This window comes from Nipponia nippon, unplaced genomic scaffold (genome assembly GCF_047370975.1).
Source record: "Nipponia nippon isolate SJK-2023a ecotype South Korea unplaced genomic scaffold, ASM4737097v1 scaffold_4, whole genome shotgun sequence".
In the NCBI taxonomy this organism is placed as follows: domain Eukaryota; kingdom Metazoa; phylum Chordata; class Aves; order Pelecaniformes; family Threskiornithidae; genus Nipponia; species Nipponia nippon.
The window spans coordinates 88,985,383-88,991,257 of record NW_028262358.1 but is presented as its reverse complement, the minus strand read 5'-3'; positions in this window follow the sequence as shown (position 1 = coordinate 88,991,257).

Genomic DNA, 5,875 nt, shown 5'->3' with positions numbered 1-5,875 from the left:
AGGAATGATGATGGAAACACAGACTACCCCATAACCACAGTACCCAGCTCTTGTGGGCGCCACTATAGTCACAGGCTTATGGTTGAGTTTCAAATTATTCTATTGAATTACAGAAAGGGCTGTTATTAAGCTCCCCTCCCCTCGACCTCATTATATACAGTGGTTTGCCATCATTAAACCCTCTTTCTAACAACTTTTGTCTATAAACTGCTTAGCATATCAAGATTTTTCTGAACACTGCAATTTGATATATTCAGGAGGTAATATACTTTAGTGAGACTGTGTGTCCCAAGATAATGCTTTCCTGCTGTCAGTTTAGGGCTAAGACATTGTGGATTTATGACGGTGAGTACTTTGGGGAGGTTGATTCAATGGCCAACTGGTGGAGGTAGTCCTGCAGGGTGGAGTTAATCTTTGCTTGTTAAGAAAATTCTTGAGCCTGCTGCATTTGTCTGGTAGCCAGCCTAATTAAAAAAAAAAAAAAAAAGTATGGTATCACCTACATAGAAGTAAAAAGCAATAAACCCAGTCAGGACACCCACTCATTTGTGGAAAGCTAAGTTTCAAGAAGTGCAAAGTATGGGCTCAGCTTCTTCAGCACGTTTGCAACTTCTGGCTGTGCAGTCATTTAGTGTTGCTGCACGTGACTCCACAGTTGTTTCATTTCACCTCCTGAAGTGACTGCAATTCAAGATGGGGCCATGGGAGAGAGAAATGCACCTGTTTTTGCATTGACTATAGAGAAAGAGGACTGATTTCAGTTCTCGGTGACAAAAATGTATTGCACACAGCTTTTTAAGAGAGCAAGTGGGTTCAGTTATTCATGAAAGCAAGCTGAGATTTTGACATGACAGTCTTAGAAAGTGAACAAATTTAGAGAATTCAATAATATTTCATGAAAATTGCCTCTTTGGGAACACTTTTTGCAGCATATATCCCATTTCTTAGAAAAGCGAGAGCTTGCTTTAAGCAAACAAGTTGACTTACTGCAAGACAGCTAAAGGAAAAGAATAAGCTCATTGAAATCCCCACGCAGAGAAGCTCTAAGGGAAGGGACTCGCACAGGGGTGTTTGCACAGTGCTTGGTACAATGGGTCCTAACCTGGTCATGCCCTTTGGTTGCTATTGCAGAGCAAACATTCCACAACAAAGAACTAGCAAGTAATGCTAGGGTCAAGTTAAGCTACCGAATCTGCATTGTCTGTTGCCTGCATGCCTTCTCAAGCACTGAGGTAGCTGCTACCACTGCATCCAAAGGCCGGCTAAAACCAAAGGATAACTCTCCTATTGGCCCCACTGGCTTTTGCTCAGGTGTCTGGTGCATCGGCCAGAATTTCATCAGATGCTTCCCATCGTTCACGGGTGTTCCCACTGCTGTGGGAGGGCATTTCTGGGATGATGGAAGATTATCATCCCATAGGAAAGACTCCCATGCAGATGTCTTCAGAGTCCAAAGGGTGAGCTCTTGGCAGTGGAGAATATCTGCTAGACACCTTTGTGCTGCTTATACAGAATACCCTCTGATCAGCCAAAAAGCACAGCTTAGAAGAGTAGTCCGTGCGTATTGGTCAGCAATGTGCACCTGTGACAACTAAACTGCAAGTAACGTACCAAGTGACCTGCGGCAAATACGATGACTGCTCACAAAATTCCAGAAAACAAATGTATCATGCTCAGTGTTGAGCCAATACTGTATGAGCACTTCACAGAAAGATTGTCAGTAGTTCCTCACCAGCACCTGAAGCCCTTGTTTCTCTCTTCTTAGTAGATTACCTTTGGGATGGCCACCAGTCCAGCCCTGCAGAGCTCAATCTAAAAAAAACGTGCTATTCAATTTTACAGTTCCATAAAAACAGCAAGAGAGCAGTTCACAGCTGGCGAGAAGGAAGGCCCAAGCTCTTGGTTTCACTTCCACCACCCACTGTCGTTCATAGGGTTACTTATAAACAGCACTTACATAAATCAGTCAAGTCACAGTTCACACCACTGTCTCAAAGCAGACAAATATCATGTATTTGTTGTTTCCTAAACGAGAAAGCCTGAGGTCAGGGACATGAGATGTATATGCTTCTCCAGTGGGTAATTCAGCCCAAAGCCAAGTGTCTGGTTTGCAAAGACATGAAAAACCTGCTACAACCCAAAGAGAAGCCTTCAAGCTGAGGAAGAGCTTCTCTACTAGTTTGGATGCTGACATTTTTAGGAAGTACCTTGCAGTGCATTTTTCCCTGATTTAATCATAATTGTTGTTCTTCTAAATTTTTAATTCATTTAACTGCTATTCTGCACTTCTTGAGATGTCCAAATAACTGTTTGTACAAGTCTGTATGCATAATTCCCCCTGTCATGGAGAACTAACTGCTAGTGGAGAACTTGGTTTGAAATATTTCAGAAGAGCATTTCACCGGACACCCAGAACCCCTGTTTACACAGAGATGTTCCACACCACTTGCTGAACCTCACCTAACAAGCCACCTAGCACGGACCTTACATCAGTGGCTCTCAAACACCAGGGACCAGCAGGATTATTGATAGCCTGAAGAGCATGTGGTGCTAGTTCCTCCACTTCTGCTGCAAGAATCAGGATGAGAAGGCAGCAGAGAAGCAAGCACAGAACAGCAATGCAGAAGTGAGAGCAAAAGAAATTTCTCAAGAATAAAAGATTTAAAAATAAAAAGATCGTGGCTTTACTTTTTCCTCAAAGGATGAGTTAAATTAAGAACAGTTGCAATTACAGAAAGATTGCCTTGCAATTACTTTTGCACATCAGAATGTGCTGCAAGAGCTCCATGGGTGTCTTGGATTGAGGGAATGACCCAAGCAAGGGAGTCACAGTTAAAATGGGCCGCATTCAGCCACATTCATCACACCTTCTCTAAGGAACACGTTCCCTGAGAGAAAATTGTCTCAGAGCTGTGTTTGTCTCCCTTAGGAACGCCTGCCTTCCCGCTCCAGGCACCTCTCATCACCTTTGTTCAAATGGCAGAGAGGTAACCAGATACGCACGCTGACAGGGATGAGCTAGATGTCTCCAAAACAATATTCATTGTCTACTGTCTGTAGCTGTGATTTTAGAAGTGACTCTTCTACACCCTGCAAGAGAGAAGCCAAAGAGAAGAAAGCCTGTATAGGTTAGATACAGATAATCTGACTTTTTAAAAGCACTGGCTGTTCTCAATTTCTCCATTTTCAGGAAGACAAACTTAATTATCAGGAGAGTTGCTCACCCAGAAGAGTTGTTCACTCCCAAGTCCAACAGAAGGCAAAATATGTTAGGCATACTATCCTCTTGAAAAGCAGGAATTTATGCCCTCCAAGCTATTATGGGAAACTAAGGGATGCTTTTACCCTGGAGAATACCCATGGTTTGCACACAATATTTAGGTGTGTATTTGGGAAATATTTTTTTGCCCAAAACAATGCAAAAGGAAAATTTTTTGGCGTGTACTGGCATTGCACGTCCTGATGAAATAGCAGCCACATGAAATGGTGGAATTGTGCATCCACAAAACAATCGTTCTGAATAGCCTAAGGGTATGTAAGTGTGTAGAAGATGAGTCTGTTCATCATGTTCTATCAGGCCTTTGAAGGCTTAGTATTTCTTCTCTAAAGCGCATATTTTGATTTTGTGCTCCTGCTCCTTACATGCGGAGTCCCACAGGCAGAGTTGCTTCTGACAGACTTCTATAGATATTTAGGGGATTGCTGCAAAACTACACCAGCTCCAACACCACAGTATTTAGCTATAGACTGTGCTTTACCTAAGTGCATATGGCCACGTGCACTGAATTTTACTAAAACCATGTAAATAAAAGGAAGGAGGGTGCTTGGTGACAGTTTCAGGAAGGCACAACCAGATCCACACAAACACTTGGGAACAAGGTGCACATGACAGTGCTACAAAAACCTCTGCAGAGGTTTCATGGAGGTTTCCCAAGAGCAGTATTATAAAACTGAACGCAGCATTATTAATTTATTGCCTTCCAGGGACTGCAGATACGTTTACTAGAGGATGTAGGGTTGATTTAGCCTACATGCAGCTTCATTCCTGGGCAAAGGGGTTCCTGGGGATTTTTCTTTTTTTTTTTAACGCAATAAAATAAAAATGTGCTGCTGCGGCCAAGAGAAACTGCAGACTGTTACTTATCTTTACAATTGACAGCTTCCCTGATCATTTTAGCATGGCGATCACAAGTTAAAGACGTGAGCCATTTCTCCCCTCCTACTTTAATCTATCAGCATGTCCTCCAGCTTTCCACGGTGTTGTTGCTCAGGTGATTCACATTCTCACACCTTGCTTTTGCCCTCCCTCTTCCACAGTCCTGAATGCTCCTCCCTCCTTAAAAACACAGCCTACTAAATCACAGCGTTCAGTTGGCTCCGTCCCTATCACACTCCTCCTCGGTTTGGGAAGGAGGACTCACAATGCTCCAGATACTCAACTGGCATTCATCTTTCAAAAAAATCCTCCAAAATTTAAGCAGGGAAACTGGAATTAACTCACTCCAAAGCATAAGAGCATCCATTCGGGCTTGGATTTTGAGAGACAAGCAAAGGCATTTGGATTTAGATGGTTTCCAATCCCCTGATTTCCATCTGCAGCTTTGGGTGTTGCAGCCACTTTTGTCAGACTGCCTAAAACATTTTATAACTGAGCAAGTTAACAGGAGGAAGTGTTACGCCAGGTCCCCCTCCCTTTCCTGGCAGTAAAGTGGGAGGAAAGGCGATGGCGCACAGGCAAGGATGCCAAGCGCATCCCCCTCTCCGGGCCAGGCTGGCCGACGGTCTGTCCCGTGCCTGACAGGTTTCAAAAGAGGCACTGTGCAGAAAGCGCCCGGCATTCGGCGAGGGGTTGCTCCTGCGCCTGGAAAAACGAGCGGTCCCAGCAGCTTGTTTGTTTGTTTGTTTTTACAGGGGAATACAGGTTCACTCATCATTACAATAAGCACATTCACGCCTGTGCTTAGCTGGTGTGAGCCTTCCAAGCCCCGCGACCGTGTATGAATGAGCCTAGTAAGAGCTACATACTGCAGAGTCTTAGTGTTTTTCAAATTTGGGTCAGTCTGAGACACCCTGGTTGAAAAAGTATTGCCACGAGCATTGTAAATTAATATTTTATATTCCCTTGAAGTGCCTTTTGAGGAAATTAGCCTTCATTACAGAGGCATCTCCCCTGTAAACACAGCAAACAGAAAATACCTCTGCTGACAAGGACAGCATTGTAAGGCAGGGAAGGAAAGTAAACGTTGAATCTGCAGGAAGAACTGGACGGATTCAGCAGCTGAATCAAATGGGTATCTGCATCCCTGCTCTCCAGCAGCTCCCCGAGCTGCAGTACCTGCAGCACCCATCTGCTACAGACTGTCCCGCCTTTGCACCCAGGGATCAGCACCCCACCGCCTCCCAGACCTACCGAAACGGGCAGGTGCAGGCGTCAACCCCTATCGAATACATCTCAGGGGCATCAGGACCCTGGCATTACTGCCAGGTGGTTCGCGATCCACAAATCCTGGGCATCACGAAAAGCTTTCGGTCCCAATACTGGGATCTAAACTGGGAAGGCAGCAAGAGTACAGGGCTGCTACAGCGCTGTTTCGGTTTTCAGATTTCAGATCATTTGCACGGCCCCAGCGGCGCTAGGGCAAGTATTTTTGGCACTGGCTGGGGAGGTTCCTCCGCAGGGGAGTGCAGCCAGTCAAAGTTGGCTGGCACGGGGCAGGGCTTTTCAAACCATCTTGCGCTCCAATCGGAAAGCTGCCGAACGCTGCTCTTCTCAGGAAAGTGCTGCCCTTGTCCTTTTTTAATGAAAGCGAACTTGGTATTCATTAGGAGCAGGCCAGAGCTATTTCAGACACGGAAGACAGCAGACACAAATCAA